Source organism: Panulirus ornatus, chromosome 55 (assembly GCF_036320965.1).
Source record: "Panulirus ornatus isolate Po-2019 chromosome 55, ASM3632096v1, whole genome shotgun sequence".
In the NCBI taxonomy this organism is placed as follows: domain Eukaryota; kingdom Metazoa; phylum Arthropoda; class Malacostraca; order Decapoda; family Palinuridae; genus Panulirus; species Panulirus ornatus.
Window position 1 is genome coordinate 31,647,533 of NC_092278.1, and position 21,538 is coordinate 31,669,070.

The 21,538-nt window shown below is 43.0% G+C and overlaps 1 protein-coding gene across 1 annotated transcript in view; it reads right to left on the reverse strand.

Moving 5' to 3' along the window:
* The window catches only part of Orp8 (Oxysterol-binding protein-related protein 8), a 446,356-nt gene that overhangs the window by 417,421 nt on the left and 7,397 nt on the right, over positions 1-21,538 (reverse strand).

Consider the following 21,538-nt stretch of genomic DNA (forward strand, 5'->3'; position numbering starts at 1 on the left):
TGAACCAAGAAGTAAATCTTATCTAAGGTGTGGACGCGCACGCGCACGCACGCACACGACCAAAGTAGCTTTACCTTTTTATGTCAGCTAAGACGGCACGGGCCAACTGGACATATACATACCACCACAACCATGACGAGAAAAATTCAACTAGTGCGTAAATATATAAGCTGAAAAAAATATATCATATGTTAATAAACATCATAATAACCAGCCCCTCAGTACAATCTGCCAAAATTTCTAATCGTATCCAGGGACGAAACGTTTCCTCATGTCGCTACCATTATCTATTCATCAAGCTATCCATTATCTATCTATCTATCTATCTATCTATCTATCTATATATATATATATATATATATATATATATATATCTTTGAAACTATTCGCCATTTCCCGCGTTAGCAAGGTAGCGTTAAGAACAGAGGACTGGGCCTGAGGGAATATCCTCACCTGGACTCGTTCTCTATTCCTTCTTTTGGGGAAAAAAAATGAGAGGAGGATTTCCAGCCCCCCGCTCCCTCCCCTTTTAGTCGCCTTCTACGACACGCAGGGAATACGTGGGAAGTATTCTTTCTCCCCTATCCCCAGGGATATATATATATATACCCTGGGGATACTGGAGAAAGAATACTACCCACGTATCTCCTGTGTGTTGTGGAAGGTGGCTATGAATGGCGGAAGGATGGGAGCTCGGGAGGAGGCTTTGGAGATACTCCCCTCCTGTATTAATATTTTCCATTATAATAAACAGAAGGAAGGAAAGCACAGCTTTTTCCGTCAGGATCCGTCGTGTGTTCCTGATGCTCCCTCACTAAAGCGGGAAACGAAGACCAGGTATGGGAAAACAAGCAAACATCTGTGCACGTGTCAGGTGCAGCAACAAGGAGATGGGAAGGACTTACGTAACGAGACGTATGGGGAAGGTGGAGCTCAACACTGGTGTGGCCCCATCTCTCGTACAATATCAACTATCATGCAATTTCTCTACCTTATGTATGCTATGTGCATTACCTATGTCCTCAGTCGTGCTGTTCCTTCCTTGTGTGTGTGTGTGTGTGTGTGTGTGTGTCTAAATACGCTTAGGAGTAAACACACGTTACATACATACGCCGTTAGGAGACGGAGCAAAACGTACACAAAATCTCTTTCCCCGCAACACACAAATATGAATGACACACAAACACGGAGTCTATACATTTATACAAATATCCATGCAAAGTAGTAACCGTTCGAGAACACACACACACACACACACACACACACACACAACACAACTGCTACAATCTCCCAGCAACCCACGGGCCCAGTAAGTGTCGTGCAGACAAGCCCCAACATTAGAGGAAGTGTTATTCTAAAGGCGCAACACAACCCAAACTGCGCTCTCACGTACCATCATTCATGTTACGTAGCCAAGACATCTCCGACGGACTGTGTAGCATGTACTAAATGGTGCCCCTGATGTACTGCGTCACTATGTACAAACGCACTGTTTATGTAGCATGTACTAATGGTGCCCGTGATGTACTGCGTCACTATGTACAAACGCACTGTTTGTGTAGCATGTATTAATGGTGCCCGTGATGTACTGCGTCACTATGTACAAACGCACTGTTTGTGTAGCATGTACTAATGGTCCCCGTGATGTACTGCGTCACTATGTACAAACGCACTGTTTGTGTAGCATGTACTAATGGTGCCCCTGATGTACTGCGTCACTATGTACAAACGCACTGTTTGTGTAGCATGTACTAATGGTGCCCCTGATGTACTGCGTCACTATGTACAAACAGACAGTGGTGGCGTTAGCCTGGCATGCTGCACTTGGCCACAAATGAATGAAACTCTCCTACATCCGCATGTTTGAGATATGTCCCCAGCGTTATGCATGGCGTCCGGAGCACAAGAGCGTTTATTTCTAAGTGGGCAACTTGGGTTATCTAGCCGGGTACCCTACAAGCCAACCCCGTGAATGAACTCGGTGCCACTCGAACCAACATTCCAGCGTCGCTACCACACCCGCATCCCACACTTCATCCACAGTAGCGCTGGAAAATACTTTCTTTCCATTATCAAGCAGAGCAACACTGGACCGCGATGGCAACCAACCTTCACCTACATTTCCCCCCCCCCCACCACAAACGCAAGACGGAAGTGCGTGCCTCCTACCCAATACTAATGAACAATAGTCTATACCCACCAAAAGAGAAGGCACGATTACCTCCAGTCACATCCGGGGTCACGGGGAGGGTCGAGCGAAGAGTGGCTGCTGCTGCTGCTGCTGCTCTCACTATCACACAGACGTCTCCTCACAGGCCACACATAAGGGAGGCACGCAGAGGATCAGACACTTTTTTCTTGACGTTACTATACCGCAGAGTCGATAGATTCTATACGCAGAGACGACCAAGACACTCCCTATACTTAATACAAATACACACGCACAAATCTCGCCATGGAATAAAGAAAAATGGCCACTAACTGTCATCTATCATTCATGTCTGGCTGTTTCTCCGGCCAACAGACCCACACACACACACACACATGACTAGGAAAACCGGCACCCTACCAAACCGGAATTAGCCGCCAAACTCGCCAAACATGTTCCTTCCACCGCCTCCAGCTGTGATAAGGTATCCATACAAAGCTTTCCCCTCCTCCTCCTCCTCCTCCTCTCCCACCCCTTCCTCAACGAGGTGGCCAGTTGGTTCCCTCACAAATCAGCAGCTTACACAGAGGGCATCCGTCTGGCGAACCTTTCTGTCACATGGTCGAGATGTGGGGCGGATTTTGAAATGTTCTTGTACGTGAGGCCTGAAGACACACGGTCAGCCGGGAGAGACGAGCGGGCCTGTTGGCCATGGTGAGAAGACAAAACCTCTATAACCAGAATCCACATGGCGCCCGAGAGAGTTGGGGTGGGGGGTGAGAGTGGCGGGGTCGAAACGCCTCCTCTGTAACCGAGATAAGTTTGAGGGGCAGAGGGGGAAAAAATTACCTGAGGCCAAGGAGACATAAGCAAATTTTACGACTAACTGTCGACGTGCGGTATAATATAAACAGTCAGGCTTGCTAGATATTACCAGTATACTATAAACAGTCAGGCTTGCTAGATATTACCAGTATACTATAAATAGCCAGGCTTGCTAGATATTACCGATATACTATATACAGTCAGGCTTGCTAGATATTACCAGTATACTATAAATAGCCAGGCTTGCTAGATATTACCGATATACTATAAACAGTCAGGCTTGCTAGATATTACCAGTATACTATAAACAGTCAGGCTTGCTAGATATTACCGATATACTATAAAGTCAGGCTTGCTAGATATTACCAGTATACTATAAATAGCCAGGCTTGCTAGATATTACCGGTATACTATAAATAGCCAGGCTTGCTAGATAGTACCGAGACACTATTATTCAATTTCCTTAACCAGAGTCAACGCCACAATCACCATCAACTCTGCAACGTCAACAAACATTTCCCTTACTCCGCGGGGGTCCCTTAAGACAGCGTCCTGTCACCAACGCTGTTCATACATTGCCCAGCAGACATCTACCCTTCCAGGGAGGAACATGAGCATGGACATCTTTCACGCGGACGACCCCATTCAAACCGTAGCCTGTAACAAAACACTCCTCGAACACAACCGCTTGGTACGGTCAGAGGCATCGACACTCAACAACTTCGAAAAAAAAAAAAAAAGGTGGGGAAATACAAATACAGTCATCACTGTAGCGCTCAGTTAAATCAAACGCGGCGACATGGCCATAAAGGGTAACAGGATAATCCATCAGATGTGCTGTAACAATTATGGGCCGCACACTTAATATCAGGCTTGATAAAGGGACATATCAACCAAACTGCAGAGGTTAAGAAGCCGTGGCTAGCCTATAGAAACCCTAGTTACTATCTGAAAGGCCTAAAACTTCGCCCAATATACGGTATGACCCTTCACGTACGTGATCTACTTCACTGTACCCACACGACGCTCCTCCAAATCCCTCATGACAAAGTCATACAGAGTACAGAATATAAGGCTTTACGATCCGTCACAAAATAGCTCGTGGATAATGGTAATCTACTGAATAGGACTGGCTCAAGTACCAGGACTTAGCAATAACTTTGTCCCGTCCTTAATAGACGTCAGACCATTACGGTAACGCAAACCTCACTTTTATCCTTTCGCTAAAAACTTGTGTGTGTGTGTGTGTGTGTGTGTGTGTGTGTGTGTGTGTGTGTGTGTGTGTGTGTGTGTGTGTGATTACCCAATCATACTGTACAGGAAAGAAGTTTTACATCCGTGCGGCCCCATCTCTTGGTCATCTCATATGTCTGTAAGCTGTGTGCACCTACCATGCCTTAGTCCAATCAAGTCCAATCATCCGCTCTTATACGATACTTCTTCACATTTCTCTGGACAAGCTTCATGTTAGGTTCCCTGGTTGTTCTATACCTACGTCTCTCGAAGAAATGTTCACTGTCTACGTCATCAATGTTTTCAATACGTAAAAGGTTATGTTAGGGTCACCACTCATTCTTATCGCATTAATGGTGGACAAATTCAAGGCCTCTAGCCTTTCCTTGTAACTCAGCTTTCTTAACTTTGGTACCATCTTTGCTGCTCTCCTCTGGACTTTCTCTATTAGCTCTCACAGCTTAATCTTTAGGTGCGGTGACCAAACATGAGAAGCATATTCTTGCTTTGGCCTAAAAACGACGATGTGAATCGTTTTCTGTATATTTTCTTATCCCAAATGCGGACAGCTTTCCCTCCCTCCCTGTTCTCCTAAACATTGAGAGAGGTTAAAACGTCCCGGTACGACTGGGCGGGACTCTGGCCACAGCCCGACATCCACTCCAGTCGAGAGGTCGTTAACGAGAGCACAGCAAGTGGCTGAGCGCCACACTCCTCAACGTACCATGTAGTACCTCTCTCTGGCCACTTCTGTATCTTCCACACACACACACACACACACACACACGCACACACACACACACACACACACACAAACACACATATACACGCATAGACAGCCGTTAACATGACGCAGACCAAACACTTGAGGAAGACTGGTGGGGGTGTAAACCTGGTGTTATGCTGAGGAACACATCGAGGGTACACGTCCCCTGTCACTGTCCTACAGATGCTAGGAGGGGTGGCTAGCACGCGGAGGGTAGGGACCGTGGGACTCGGCAGCGGGGCAGGGATGGTGCCATGATGTTTACGACAAAAGGAAGCAATGGGTAGACACCAGACGGCTCGCTGCTACACTGTGGCTGCTAAAGTGCCGTTCTCTGTTCTCGACTGCGATGAACTCTTCTCGGGTAAAGTATTCGGTCTACCATTTCACAACACGTCAGGCAGACCGATGACTTGATGACGTGGAATGTGAGAGGCAGCGGGGCATCGTTCGGACGAAGGATATCGCACTGGGGTAAATGGAATCTCGGATGCCATGCAAACGGACGGGAGGTGTTACACCGCTGTGACAGCACGTACGTACATCCAGCACTCGTAGATACACCAGCTGAAGCAAAGGTAACAGGACACAAAACTGGAGAAACAAAACCTTCTCTTTGTGGACTGCCACAAATACAAAGCAGTCTGGAAAACAAGACGACACGAAGGTGAATCTAATTCGAATATATTTACATATAGTCTCGAGTATGAGAAGATCTACATCCTCTGATATCCTACGATATCCTGACCCAAGTATTATGCCTCGAGCACTATGACTTCATGCCTCGAGTACCATGACATAAACCCGTGAAGTACAATGACGTCCTTCGGGGTCAACGGGGCAAAAAAACTCACTAGCACGACTCTGAGCACTGAGGCTCGACCCCTCAAGCATGACTCAACCCTTGAGCAGTATCGAGGGCGTTAATGCGACCATAAAAATACATCGGGCAAGAGGGTTCCGCTCTGAGGCAGGAGGCCTACCGTCCCCACCGGGAGCCAGGACAAGAGTAATGCCGACCAACGATGACAGTTTCCTGCCAGTAGGGAGGAGGCGAGCGAGCCGCTGAGGTCGTGTTCATTCCCCTGGTCACATCATCCCGCTCCTACTGCTGATGCTGGTGGTGGCACAATACCCGGCACTCCCGAGAGCCAGATGTATGCCGCACTGACACCACCTGCAGGTCCTGAGTGCCACACAAACCAGACGGTCGCTACCCGATGGAGGAATCAAAACATTTAGAAGTTCGAAGCTTCAAGTGAGGCGAGGCATCTTCCATTTCCTCATATCTATATATTGTGGTCACACTATACAATAACTATACACACTTCTATGGACCGTATCATGTGTACCTCTTATTATGAGCGTGTCTTTGTACGGTACTATAAATATCAGCAGGTCTCTGTCGTAGAGAGGTGAGAGTAAGAGAGCTAATACGCCCGACGGGCTGTGTTTCCACTGTGGCTAAGGGACTGGTGGCAGTGTCAAACCCCCTGGTATGCAGTCATGAGTGCCTCTAATATCCATACTCGGCTGCGTGAGACCCCAGACGATGACAGAATGGCTGTAGATACATAATGGCAGCACCTACACAACTGAGAAAGAAATCTCGCGCTGTTCACTGTATGCGATCTCCAGGATGACAGCAGATATTATGGTTATGCCCAGAAAAGCGTTTACTGTAGGCCTGGACTGTGGAGCTTCATAATCTAATAGTAGGACACGAGTGAGCTTTCAGAAAGAGATACGAGTTTAATTTACGCTTTTTACATCGTTGAATGAAACCAGGTTCCTAGTTCCCCATTCCCAGATGCCACACAGGTCCAACTTATGAGGGTAGAGGGAGAGAGAAGGTTAAGTGCAAGAGAAAGAATGAATATTGGAGTCTGAAAGGAAAGGAAAGTGGTTGATGTATGTAGGGTGACATCATCGGCGTGCATGAGGGAACTGGGTCAAGAGGATGAAGAACGAATACCATTCATGGCGAGACGAAAGAGGGTTGGCGATGTGGGGGGGGGGGGGGGATTACCTTGAAGGACACCGCCGTTGACAGCGTAATGGCGAGTCACTCCGTCAACGGATACGGAAGGGAAGATACGAGAGAGAGAGAGAGAGAGAGAGAGAGAGAGAGAGAGAGAGAGAGAGAGAGAGAGAGAGAGACGGATATGGTTCACGGATGATTCACCACGAAAGCCAGCCATGCCCATGTACTGGTGATGTGAAGGAAGGGGAAGAGAGTCTCGAGTGTGATGAAAGTTTCGAAAACTATGGAGACAGCAGAGGTGTAGTCTCCTTTCTTAGGGATGGGCTGCGTGCACTAAGGCATGCTTCCAGGACGAAAAAAAAACAAAAAAAAAAAACAAAAGAAATGTGTTGTTTATCATCTGGACAAAGACGAAACAGACAAGCAAGGATAGGTGGGATCTGACTCAAGGGGCACAGTCCATTAGGACACAAGTCTTGCCCACTTGTAGCTGGGAGAGTTCTCGGCAAAGCCTGCTGGAGGAAAATAGAGGAGAGTGCACAGGTTCAGTGGGAGGTGGACTGGGAGGGGTGGACGAGTGGATGTGGAATCATCCACAGCTGTTCACAGTAAAATAAGGCCTCGAAAAGTTTTGCCTCATAAGATTCTGTGCTTAGCATTATGTGCGTCTGACTTTCTACAATATATATATATATATATATATATATATATATATATATATATATATATATATATATATATATATATATATATAAAGAAATTTCTGTGTACAGTCTCATATACGTATACCCTGCAGGTTTGCTGTACCATAATACAATGCACACGTTCCAATCCCGTACCATATGCATGTAAGTACTTGTGTATATAAACGCATGAGTGTACTGGCGTGTTTAGCCAACACTGTGTGCCATACGACACACACACACACACACACACACACACACACACATACAGTCAGGTTGCTGTTTGTCATTACACGTGAATCTACCAGCCTGTGCAACACACCATGTGTAACTGCACGCTGGCCCACCGTATCATGTGTTTATGCGCGTACCTGGGTGCCACACCATGGGCATCTTCATGTTCCAGTGTACCATCACGTCACTATGTACCACACCGACACTTTCCGGCAAACTCACTATAGCTTCCTACGATGAAGCATGCCGTTTTTGTCCCCTCGCGCATTATATCATTTTTGTTTCTAAATGTTCCCAACTTACGATGTGTTCGTTGAGGGGATCGCAAGCAAGCAAGCAAGCAATCTGATGAATATTCGGATGTAAATGAACCTCATGTTGGGGAAAAAAAAATCAACCCCCCCCAAAAAAAAAACAGAATAGTCTTTTTAAAAGAGTGCTGAGCAGCAGCTTGGAGTGAGTCAAACTGGCCTATATATATATAGTTGTTGTTCGCTGATGATACAGCGCTGGTGGCTGATTCATGTGAGAAACTGCAGAAGCTGGTGACTGAGTTTGGTAAAGTGTGTGGAAGAAGAAAGTTAAGAGTAAATGTGAATAAGAGCAAGGTTATTAGGTACAGTAGGGTTGAGGGTCAAGTCAATTGGGAGGTGAGTTTGAATGGAGAAAAACTGGAGGAAGTGAAGTGTTTTAGATATCTGGGAGTGGATCTGGCAGCGGATGGGACCATGGAAGCGGAAGTGGATCATAGGGTGGGGGAGGGGGCGAAAATTCTGGGAGCCTTGAAGAATGTGTGGAAGTCGAGAAAATTATCTCGGAAAGCAAAAATGGGTATGTTTGAAGGAATAGTGGTTCCAACAATGTTGTATGGTTGCGAGGCGTGGGCTATGGATAGAGATGTGCGCAGGAGGATGGATGTGCTGGAAATGAGATGTTTGAGGACAATGTGTGGTGTGAGGTGGTTTGATCGAGTAAGTAACGTAAGGGTAAGAGAAATGTGTGGAAATAAAAAGAGCGTGGTTGAGAGAGCAGAAGAGGGTGTTTTGAAATGGTTTGGTCACATGGAGAGAATGAGTGAGGAAAGATTGACCAAGAGGATATATGTGTCGGAGGTGGAGGGAACGAGAAGAGGGAGACCAAGTTGGAGGTGGAAAGATGGAGTGAAAAAGATTTTGTGTGATAGGGGCCTGAACATGCAGGAGGGTGAAAGGAGGGCAAGGAATAGAGTGAATTGGAGCGATGTGGTATACCGGGGTTGACGTGCTGTCAGTGGATTGAATCAAGGCATGTGAAGCGTCTGGGGTAAACCATGGAAAGCTGTGTAGGTATGTATATTTGCGTGTGTGGACGTATGCATATACATGTGTATGGAGGTGGGTTGGGCCATTTCTTTCGTCTGTTTCCTTGCGCTACCTCGCAAACGCGGGAGACAGCGGAAAAAAAAAAAAAAAAAAAAATATATATATATATATATATATATATATATATATATATATATATATATATATATGTGTGTGTGTGTGTGTGTGTGTGTGTGTGTGTGTGTGTGTGTGTGTGTGTGTGTGTGTGTGTGTTTGGGAATGTTCAAAATCGAAGGAAAATCACATATAAGAAAGGCACTAAAGCCTATGTAGCTATCAGATGCTCTGGGCAATGTCCCCGGACGGACTCTGCCCCAAAAGGCTACATCCCATGCGACGGGAGAAAACATTAGGACGGGAGGAACTCCTTCGTCAGGAGCGATCTTTGGAGGTTACCTGAACCACATAAGTTGTACAGGGACGCTTGGCTGATCAGGCTGACCCATAATCATATTATAAGCCCTTCTAGCCCAGTGTAGTTCGTTCAAACTTAACACTCCTACGGCCATCTTGACCTGCTCAAGTCGCGACCACAACACTGCTTGAAGAGGTCACATCCGGGATCAAAACGAATACCGAGTCACTAATCTTTCGTCACAACGACATGCTGCTTCTGGGGAGGGAGAGGCCATGCGCAGTACATGCTGCTTCTGGGGAGGGAGAGGCCATGCGCAGTACATGCTGCTTCTGGGGAGGGAGAGGCCATGCGCAGTACATGCTGCTTCTGGGGAGGGAGAGGCCATGCGCAGTAGAAGTAGAGAGTAGCGACCCCAAACCTCCGGCAGTGTCTTGCCTCACGAAATACCAGGAGTGGAGCACCGTAAACACTACTGCCACGCTTACCCCCTCACACCACACGAGGCTCTCTGGCAAAACGTCAGTGCAAGCAAGGGTGAAGGGGAGGTGGGAGGGTGGAAATGAACTACACACTAATTCGTAAGGAAAACCGAGTGCTCTGCTGGGCTAAACCACAGCACCTGAGAAGAATACGAATTGAGAAAAAAAAAAAATCCATTTCTGGTATGAATCAACGTAAAGGTGTAAAAGGTAATTCAGATATATGGATATCCATCGTAGCCATAATCGGAGACAGCAAGTCTAAAGAGAAACATTCCAGCCTCGCCACACAGCTCTTCCAAACCACAAAAAAAAAAAAAAAAAATCAATTCGGAGGGAGCGGTTCTTAATTTAGGAGGGTCGAGTCCCAATTCTGCGAGACCTGTCCCAGTGACGCACCTAAGTTACAACACCGCCGAGACGACTTGTTAATTAACCAGTGACGCCAAATGAACCGGGTTTGGCCTTCTGAATCATACAGGACGACATAAACCATTCCCATGAGATGGGAGCCACTCGGCGACCGTGTGAACCAATTCGAAGCGACGTGAACCAGGCCCCGGGGCAATATAAACAACCACTGCGCTACTTCGGCCATCCAACACCAATTCTCAGCAGGTATCGTAGGAACGCCCGTCGTCAACGGGCCTTGGGAAACGCTCCAGAGACGGCGAGGAACACTATAGTGGTGATGGGAACCGTCCACAGACAACACAAAACCATTCGGGAGTGATCACAAACATTTTCAGGTGGTGGGGGATGACGCGTTGCCCTGGTGGAGTGGTGAACCAGTGTGTACCAACCTACACGATTCGTAACGTAACGTGACGTGAAGTGAAGCCACGAGAGGCTGTCTACTTCTACCGAAGTGAAGCCACGAGAGGCTGTCTACTTCGACCTCTTCAGTGCTCGTGGTCCCGTTAATAACACAAAATGCAAACCCACACGGGCATCCGTAGCGTGGTAGTTAGGTTTACTTACCATGAGTCAACGGGGTTCACATGGGTTCGAATTCTGGAAGCGGCTGTCGGCCCACACCAAACCCAGGTGTGTATCCTCCTATCGGGGCTGGTCGATAAATGGGTTCCTAGCTCAGGTTGGGGATATATATATATATCTTTCTTTCTTTCATACTATTCGCCATTTCCCGCATTAGCGAGGTAGCGTTAAGAACAGAGGACTGGGCCTTTTAGGGAATATCCTCACCAGGCCCCCTTCTCTGTTCCTTCTTTTGGAAAATAAAAAAGAAAAAAAAAAAAAAGAAAAAAAAATTGAGAGGGGAGGATTTCCAGCCCCCCGCTCCCTTCCCTTTTAGTCGCCTTCTACGACACGCAGGGAATACGTGGGAAGTATTCTTTCTCCCCTATCCCCAGGGATATATATATATATATATATATATATATATATATATATATATATATATATATATATATATATACACTATTCGCCATCTCCCGCGTTAGCGAGGTAGCGTTAAGAACAGAGGACTGAGCCTTTGAGTGAAATCCTCACTTAGCCCCCTTCTCTGTTCCTTCTTTTGGAAAATTAAAAATGAGAAGGGAGGATTTCCAGCCTCCCGCTCCCTCCCCTTTTAGTAGCCTTCTACGACACGCAGGGAACACCTGGGAAGTATTCTTTCTCCCTATCCCCAGGAATAATATATATATATATATATATATATATATATATATATATATATATATATATATATATATATATATATATATATATACATATATAAATATATGTATATATATATATATATATATATATATATATATATATATATATATATATATATATATATATATATATATACATATATATATATATATATATATATATATATATATATATATATTTTTTTTTTCATACTATTCGCCATTTCCCGCGATAGCGAGGTAGCGTTAAGAACAGAGGACTGGGCCTTTGAGGGAACATCCTCACCTGGCCCCCTTCTCTGTTCCTTCTTTTGGAAAAAAAAAAAAAAAAAAAAGAGGGGAGGATTTCCAGCCCCCCGCTCCCTTCCCTTTTAGTCGCCTTCTACGACACGCAGGGAATACGTGGGAAGTATTCTTTCTCCCCTATCCCCAGGGATATATATATATATATATATATATATATATATATATATATATATATATATATATATATATATATATCACATATAAATTGACAAAATGGTTAGTTCCTTTATTAAGACCTTTAGTGGGTAAGATATCAAATTCTAATATCATGTACAATGTAGATTTAGTTAACAAGCTTAACAGTATTAATGTTAATTTTGATTTCAAACATGTTAGCTTTGATATTTCCTCACTTTTCACTTAAGTTCTAGTTGATGACCTTTTAGAATATCTATTTGATGTCTTGGATGATATTCATTTACCTGATTCAAAGTCTGCTTACATGGAACTGATAAAATTGTGCAAAAAAAGACTGTGTATTTCAATTCAATGGAGATTATCATGCTCAAAAATTTGGTATGGCAATGGGTAACCCTCTTTCACCTGTACTAAGTAATCTTTATATGAAAATTTTTAAAACAAAATTACTAAAGGATATCTTACCTTCTAATGCAACTGGTTTAGGTATGTAGATGATGTTCTTTGTGTTTGGCCAACAAATGAAAATTTATAAATATTTCTCCCCTTACTTAACAATTTAGTACCTTCCATCAAATTTACTGTAGAAAATGAAAATAATGGTATGTTACCATTTTTAGATTGAATGATTCATAGGCAAGGAAACAAGTTTAAGTTTAGCATATACAGAAAACCTACCAATGAATGCTCATATATCCATTAGTACTCATCTCAACATAACAGAATCAAATCATTTCAATCTATGTGTCTTAGGGCATTACGTATTTGCAGTCCAGAGTATACTGATGATGAGTTTGAGAAGATATATTCTATTGGATCTAAGTTAAAGTACCCTAGATCTTTCATTGATAAATCCCTTAAGTTAGCAAAGAAATCATTTTATAGAGTTGAGCCCAAACCTCCCATTGACACCAAGAATCTTTTAGTTCTCCCATTTCATAATCTTACTTTACTTCTCATGTTGCTTAAATCCTTTAATGTAAATGTCGCCTTCAGCAATAATAATACTGTAAAGAATATCTTAATCAGGAATTCACCAGAAAATTCTCTTGGATGCATCTATAAAGTGCCATGTGGAAATTGTGATAAATTTTATGTTGGTCAGACTGGTAAGGATCTTTCTGTTTGACTTAAGCAACATAAATATAGTATAAGAACGGGACAAGAATCAAATGCCTTGTTTAATCACGTTAAAAACTATGATCATTGTACTGACTGGAGTAATGCCATCTCAGTTATAAACTCTAACGCTACCACGAGAAATATCATTGAATCTTCTATCATTAAATACACAAAGAATTATAATCTTAATATTAGTGATGGCCTATACAAATTGGATAACTTTATTGTTGATAAAATTTGAAAAAATTCACTTTCTTGTCCACATAAGTTTATGATACGCTCGTCGTCTGTCTTGGACAATCGCTTGTTTACCAAATGGCGTCCTAGCTACGTTTCTTCGTTGTATATCTTGTGTCTCCCCTGATGATGTGATTATTACACGAAAGTGAACTTGGGAACTTGTGTTTCATTTTCCCCGTGGACTCATACGAATATCTTGATTACGCGCAAAATTGTGATCCTTTCCAATATATATATATATATATATATATATATATATATATATATATATATATATATATATATATTTTTTTTTTTTCAAACTATTCGCCATTTCCCGCGTTAGCAAGGTAGCGTTAAGAACAGAGGACTGGGCCTCTGAGGGAAAATCCTCACCTGGCCCCCTTCTCTCTTCCTTCTTTTGGAAAATTAAAAAAAAAAAAAAAAAAAAAAAAAAAAAAAGAGGGGAGGATTTCCAGCCCCCCGCTCCCTCCCCTTTTAGTCGCCTTCTACGACACGCAGGGAATACGTGGGAAGTATTCTTTCTCCCCAATCCCCAGGGGATATATATATATATATATATATATATATATATATATATATATATATATATATATATATATATATATATATATATTTATTTTATTTATCTATTTTGCTTTGTCGCTGTCTCCCGCCTTTGCGAGGTACCGCAAGGAAACAGACGAAAGAAATGGCCCAACCCACCCCCATACACATGTATATACATACACGTCCACACACGCAAATATACATACCTATACATCTCAATGTACACATATATATACACACAGAGACACATACATATATACCCATGCACACAATTCACACTGTCTGCCTTTATTCATTCCCATCGCCACCTCGCCACACACACACACACACACACACACACACACACATATGTATGTATATATATATATATATATATATATATATATATATATATATATATATATATATACCAAGGAAGTAAAATGATAAAAATAAACAAAACTAGGTTTTAAGGAGTATAACCAGAGCTTTGTAATACAAAAAAAAAAAAAAATTGGAGTTAAATCTTGCTATACGTATATCAAAATCATAAATGTATGGAGGTTCCACACGGAGCTCTGTGGCGTAGGTGGTTAGTGTTGCTGATAGCGCACGGGCCGCCTGGAATCAAACCCACATAGGTTCGAATCATGGTCACGGAAGCCGGTTCACAATCAACTCAGCTGTTCATCCTCCCCTAAGAGTCAACCTGTCGCCAAAGTCAAGCCATTTCTAGTAAAGGAGTTAAACTGTGTCAGCTGGCAAATATCAGACATGCACTCAAAGTTCACGGCTAAGGACATAATCAGTAAGATGTTCATACCCTACCTAAGTCCAAGACTAGATTCTATATATGCTTCTCAAGTCTTATGACCGCACCTGATCATGTACAAAGAGCTTATACGGAAGGTCCACAAGTAAGTAAGTACCAGAATTAAGGGAGCTGAATTACATGGAAAGGCTAGAGACTTTAACTTTGCCCACAACAGAGGAAATAAGTGAGGGGTGAGCTGCGCACAACAATGAAGTCTTCAAACGATAAATATTTAGCAAGAGAGCGATCGAAGGCCAAAATATGAAATACATGAAAAGAATGTCAGAAAGGATGTAAAGGAGTACTTATGTAGAACAAAAGTAGCGGGTGAATGGAATAAAATGAATCAGAACTCAGTAACCGAGGCCAGTTTTCAACAGTCTAAAAGGATGCATGATAGTAGAAGAAAAAAAATTCTAATTGATGGGGCCCTACGAGTGTAAAACTCCAGCCATTTAAAATATAAATACGCAATCACACACACACACACACACACACACACACACACACACACACACACACACACACACACTGAATGACATGTTCATAAGTCTTTTTTTTTCCTAATGTGGAAGACTATAGTTCGAACACCAGGGGAGAATGGAAAGATCTTAGTGAACACCGGGATATCGAGACGACATTAATAGAATACTTGATGGTCTTGATCCACTCTAAAGCCTCATGAAATTTCACCAACATGTCCCGGAGCTGTGATCAGATACGCTGGACAAACCACTTCAATAACTTAAGATGTCGCTGGAGGAGAGCAAAGTGCCAAGGCAGTGGATAAGGATAAACTTCAAAGCCATCTACGAGAAAGGGGACCGGGAACAGACACTGACTGGAAGATGCTGGGAAACGGTAATCATAAAACCAAATCAAGAACTTCCCGCAAAAGGAAAATTACCTACGTGAGGCAACATGGCTCTAAGGAAATTGGGTCATGAGTAACGAACTTCTCATGAGTAAGTTCTGTTTTCGACAACAGAGACATCTGGGTGAAAATCTGATACGGATCCGAACGAGGGGCTGATTGCGAGGCTGGATCATGAGGCAAGAATGTGTGTACATGTGTGTATGTGTGTGTGTGTGTGTGTGTGTGTGTGTGTGTGTGTTTGGGGGGGGGGAGATGGGGGTTTACTCCTTCGATGGCCAGATAATTTCAATGTAAGGGAACAAAGGTCACATGTCAGCAAAAGCTTTCTCGAAATGGGGTTGAAGTTACAAGCAGAGCGCCGTAGGGTTCTGAACACCCAGGATCACGACTGACCTTGATCCATGCGAATGACTCGCCGAAAAAGGTATGGACTTCTATCAAAATATGCTTGAAGATGATGCAGAGGGAAGTGGAAATCGAGGAGGATTGCATCAACTTGCAAGGGGATCTAGGCAGACTCCAAAGTTGATCTGATATATGGTTAATGACATTCATTCCCAATTTAGGTGGGGCATCAACTTGCAAGGGGATCTAGACAGACTCCAAAATTGATCTGATCTGATATATGGTTAATGACATTCATTCCCAATTCAGGTGAAGTACTGAGGATGGGAAAGAGTAAAAGGCCTCAATATGAGTTTCATCACTTATTATAGATAATTAGCAGTAGGAATGTATGCGCGCGAGAGACTTGGACAGCTGACGTCGTCCCTAACCTGTTAAAAGGAACCAACATTAGGAGAATCAGTACAGACGACAAACTGTCTGCTGGCAAACATTACAACTGTGCTTGGATAAGTAAATCTTCAGCGAGCTGTTCAAATCTTACATTTGGCCAGTATTAGAATAAGCTTCCCAAAGTTGGTCGACCGCACTTAAAGAAGCACCGGAATTAAGAGAAATAAGATACAGGGGAAGACGATCGATTTTCAATTTGCCCGCCACTGAAAAGATATGACCGAGGAGGGATCTGACCACAGCCTGTAAACTTTCAATCCAACTGAATGATGATAGTGCACAGATCTGAAACAGGAATAATCCAACCAGGGGCCATACCATGGTATTATAGAAGACAATTGCTAGAAAGTATGAAAAGAAGTACTTTTACAGTAGGAGTAGTAGAAAAAGAGTAATTTGTGACACCACACGCAAGTTTAAGATGTAGATTGTAAAGATGGTTCGTGAGATGTGGACCATCGAGTGGTGTTAAGACTCCCTCCCATTACACATTCTAGGTCGCAAGAGTGAACACAAGCACAGGAGAAAAAAAATGGAGGTGGAAGGTAAGTTCCTGGAGTCCCAGATGGCATGTGACTTCCCCACACGAGTCTGGTAAGAGGGGAAAAAAATCCAGGCAGACATAAGACGACTCTCTGGGAGGACCGGAAAATTACATAGATGCGGACAGAGGACATACGTCAGAGGTTTCTTTCTAAACTGAGTAAAAAGGCATCCAGTCTGGACGCTTCTATTCCTGGCCTGTGTACGGGCATTGGTATAAGGACACGGTACATGCGTGAAAATTCCTGCAGATGACGCTAGAGATAAATCAGTATTTAAGAGTGCGAAACCTACAATAAGACTTGAGCTTGCTCCAGCACGGATAAGACCAAAGATAGTCATCCCTAGCCTCTGTAAACTGATAGACACGCGATGCAACAAAGATAAAACAATATCACACTATAATCACCTCACATGAAGGATATCCCAGGATTACGTCCATGAAAACAATAAAAGGAAAATGATTTTGACAAACTCTACATCGCTCAATGTCAACATTATCTTGAAGTGTTAAAGCTACGATGTTCACGATGGAATTTACAGTATATGGTAGACGTACGTGCTTGCTTTTGTCCAACCGCAGGCGATCAACACAAACCGAACACAAGGGCAAAGGAGGGGTGACCTAATATCATTTCAGTCCCGAAGCAGACTTGACGATGTTGACACATTACATCGATAAAATGAAAGGAACCACCTCAACTACAAAGCAAAACAGTAAACTCAGTTAACGAGGTTACGAAGGATATAATAAAACATTTCCACAGCAACAGAATAAAAGGCAAATGAAGCAAGCTTTGTGGTCAATACATGAACGCACTGACAACTGAAGCATTCCAAACCTTGTGCGACTCGAAAGAGAGTTTGACATTGGTCCCAAGGGTGTGAACCTCCCAAAACGCACAAACAATTTCCATTAAATACAATAAATATGTTCCTCCGTGGTGTATTGGTGCATCGGCTACCGTTCCACACCATGACACGTCCACGGAATGTCCAAGGTCGAGCGCAAAGGTTCGAATCCAAATTATAGCAGTCGGTCAACAGTCAACCCAGCTGTTCTACCACCCTTTAGGGTTGGCCGATAAGATGGTTGCCTGGCTTAAACTAGGAATATATATATATATATATATATATATATATATATATATATATATATATATATATATATATATATATATAACTGGAGGAAGTGAAGTGTTTTAGATATCTGGGAGTGGATCTGGCAGCGGATGGAACCATGGAAGCGGAAGTGGATCATAGGGTGGGGGAGGGGGCGAAAATTCTGGGGGCCTTGAAGAATGTGTGGAAGTCGAGAACATTATCTCGGAAAGCAAAAATGGGTATGTTTGAAGGAATAGTGGTTCCAACAATGTTGTATGGTTGCGAGGCGTGGGCTATGGATAGAGTTGTGCGCAGGAGGATGGATGTGCTGGAAATATGTTTGAGGACAATGTGTGGTGTGAGGTGGTTTGATCGAGTGAGTAACGTAAGGGTAAGAGAGATGTGTGGAAATAAAAAGAGCGTGGTTGAGAGAGCAGAAGAGGGTGTTTTGAAGTGGTTTGGGCACATGGAGAGGATGAGTGAGGAAAGATTGACCAAGAGGATATATGTGTCGGAGGTGGAGGGAACAAGGAGAAGAGGGAGACCAAATTGGAGGTGGAAAGATGGAGTGAAAAAGATTTTGTGTGATCGGGGCCTGAGCATGCAGGAGGGTGAAAGGAGGGCAAGGAATAGAGTGAATTGGAGCGATGTGGTATACCGGGGTTGACGTGCTGTCAGTGGATTGAAGCAGGGCATGTGAAGCGTCTGGGGTAAACCATGGAAAGCTGTGTAGGTATGTATATTTGCGTGTGTGGACGTATGTACATACATGTGTATGGGGGGGGGGGGGGGTTGGGCCATTTCTTTCGTCTGTTTCCTTGCGCTACCTCGCAAACGCGGGAGACAGCGACAAAGTATAATAATATAAAAAATATATATATATGGGAGCGGGGGGCTGGAAATCCTCCCCTCTCGGTTTTTTTTAATCTTCCAAAAGAAGGAACAGAGAAGGGGGCCAGGTGAGGATATTCCCTCAAAGGTCCAGTCCTCTGTTCTTAGCGCTACCTCGCTAATGCGGGAAATGGCGAATAGTATAAATTTACATATATATTTTCTTTTTTTCTTTTAAACTATCCGCCATTCCCCGCATTAGCGAGGTAGCGTTAAGAACAGAGGACTGGGCCTTTGTGGAATATCCTCACCTGGCCCCCCCTCTGTTCCTTCTTTTGGAAAATTAAAAAAAGAAAAAAAAAAAGAGAGGGGAGGATTTCCAGCCTCCTGCTCCCTCCCCTTTTAGTCGCCTTCTACGACACGCAGGGAATACGTGGGAAGTATTCTTCATCCCCTATCCCCAGGGATATATATATATATATATATATATATATATATATATATATATATATATATATATATATATATATATATATATAAAGTGCGTATGAACGCGCACCTTCATAGAACATACAAACCTCCAACAGCCAGGATCGAATACCCTTCGTCTCACGTTGGTGAGCAGCGGGGTCTACACCGGTCATTTCCCATCAGGCTCACACAGGCAGCAGATAGCATTTTACCTAACCTAACTGTACAACGCGGAGGTATATGAATACGAACAAAGTGCATGTTCTATGAAGGTGCGCTTTCATATGCCCCGAGGGGCGCCAATCCTTCATGGCCACAGCACCAACCCGGCTCCCGCCATCTGTAGAGAGAGAGAGAGAGAGAGAGAGAGAGAGAGAGAGAGAGAGAGAGAGAGAGAGAGAGAGAGAGAGAGAGAGAGAGAGAGACAGAGAAAGTATTAATGAGATGGCTTTGATTAGGGCTTCACTTGCCCGTCCCATCTCACCTAACATTAAAAAAAAAAGAATTATATCCGACACACACAACACACACACACACACATATATATATATATATATATATATATATATATATATATATATATATATATATATATATATATATATATATATCAAACTTTCAAACTATTCGCCATTTCCCGCATTAGCGAGGTAGCGTTAAGAACAGAGGACTGGGCCTTTGAGGGACTACCCTCACCTGGCCCAATTCTCTGTTCCTTCTTTTGGAAAAAAAAAAAATATATATCTTTTCTTTCATACTATTCGCCATTTCCCGCGTCAGCGAGGTAGCGTTAAGAACAGAGGACTGGGCCTTAGAGGGAATATCCGCACCTGGCCCCCTTCTCTGTTCCTTTTTTTGGAAAAAAAAAAAAAACTTGGATTCCCTGTAAATGAATTCAAGAACATCTACAACTTTCATTCCTCCCAAACTTAACTATGCCTCCAACGCATGGATTCCTCCTCCTCCAACTTACGGAAGGGGCTATTGACGCTGAACATTTAAATTCCCCCAAATCTCTCCAGCCACTATCTAGACCTCTTCCAACAGTTCGGGAAGAAGCTACTGCATTATACGCGACACCTAAGATCACTCGTCCTCAATTTGCAGTTCTCTCTACTTCACTGGGTTCATAGCTATCTTCCAGCTAGCTGTTGTACCAGATGTAGTGGTAGGTGGGAAGACGTATTTTGGTTTAGCATCCTGTCTCCATCTACGAAGACACCACTACACGTTTTTTTCGTCACAGACCAGCATATCCTTTGTCGTCTGGGTTTTCCATATACCTCCAATAGTTAAGGTGCGGTCAAACATATCTAAAATGAAAGGAAAATCCACGATATAAATGATTTACCATCATCCGTTTTCTCTGCCCGTCTGAACATCAAAAATTGCCTATCGCCCTCTGAAAGTGGACCAATCTAATCTCTTACCCGTGCGAAAACCGCCCATATTCACTTCGACCTTTTAAAGTATAAAATATCATCTCCTAATATCAATCGCATCTTCTTTTACTTGTGCTTGAAATGTATGAACCTTAGAACTACTTTGTTATATTAAATTTTGAAATGCACACGGAAATCACAACGAAGACACGATATCTCTAGACTTTCGACACCGGGTATGCTTGGTTGCAAATTAACACACAAACTTTATTCTGTGCATAAATACTGAGATCCATTTGAAATCATGAAATGACGTTTCGTTTCTTAATCAAATCAACCTCTTACACAGTTTCCAATAACTGCAGATGAACCAATGAATGATCACTGTAGGTAGAAATTACGTGTTCAGTCGTGTCTGAATTGCATTAGGACACGGAAAAAAATAAACTTTCAAATGCTGCAAGCCTTCTGATAATTTATGCATTGTTCGGTTAACTACAAATACTTAAAATCAATTGGACTTACAATACCTTTGTTGTCATTCTTATTACTTGAAAAAAAAAAAAAGCCTAGATTAACAATTAACAGCTAAAGTACACGCTTTGTGATCAAAACTCACTCACTGCATTTCCAATAGAATACTGTATGTTG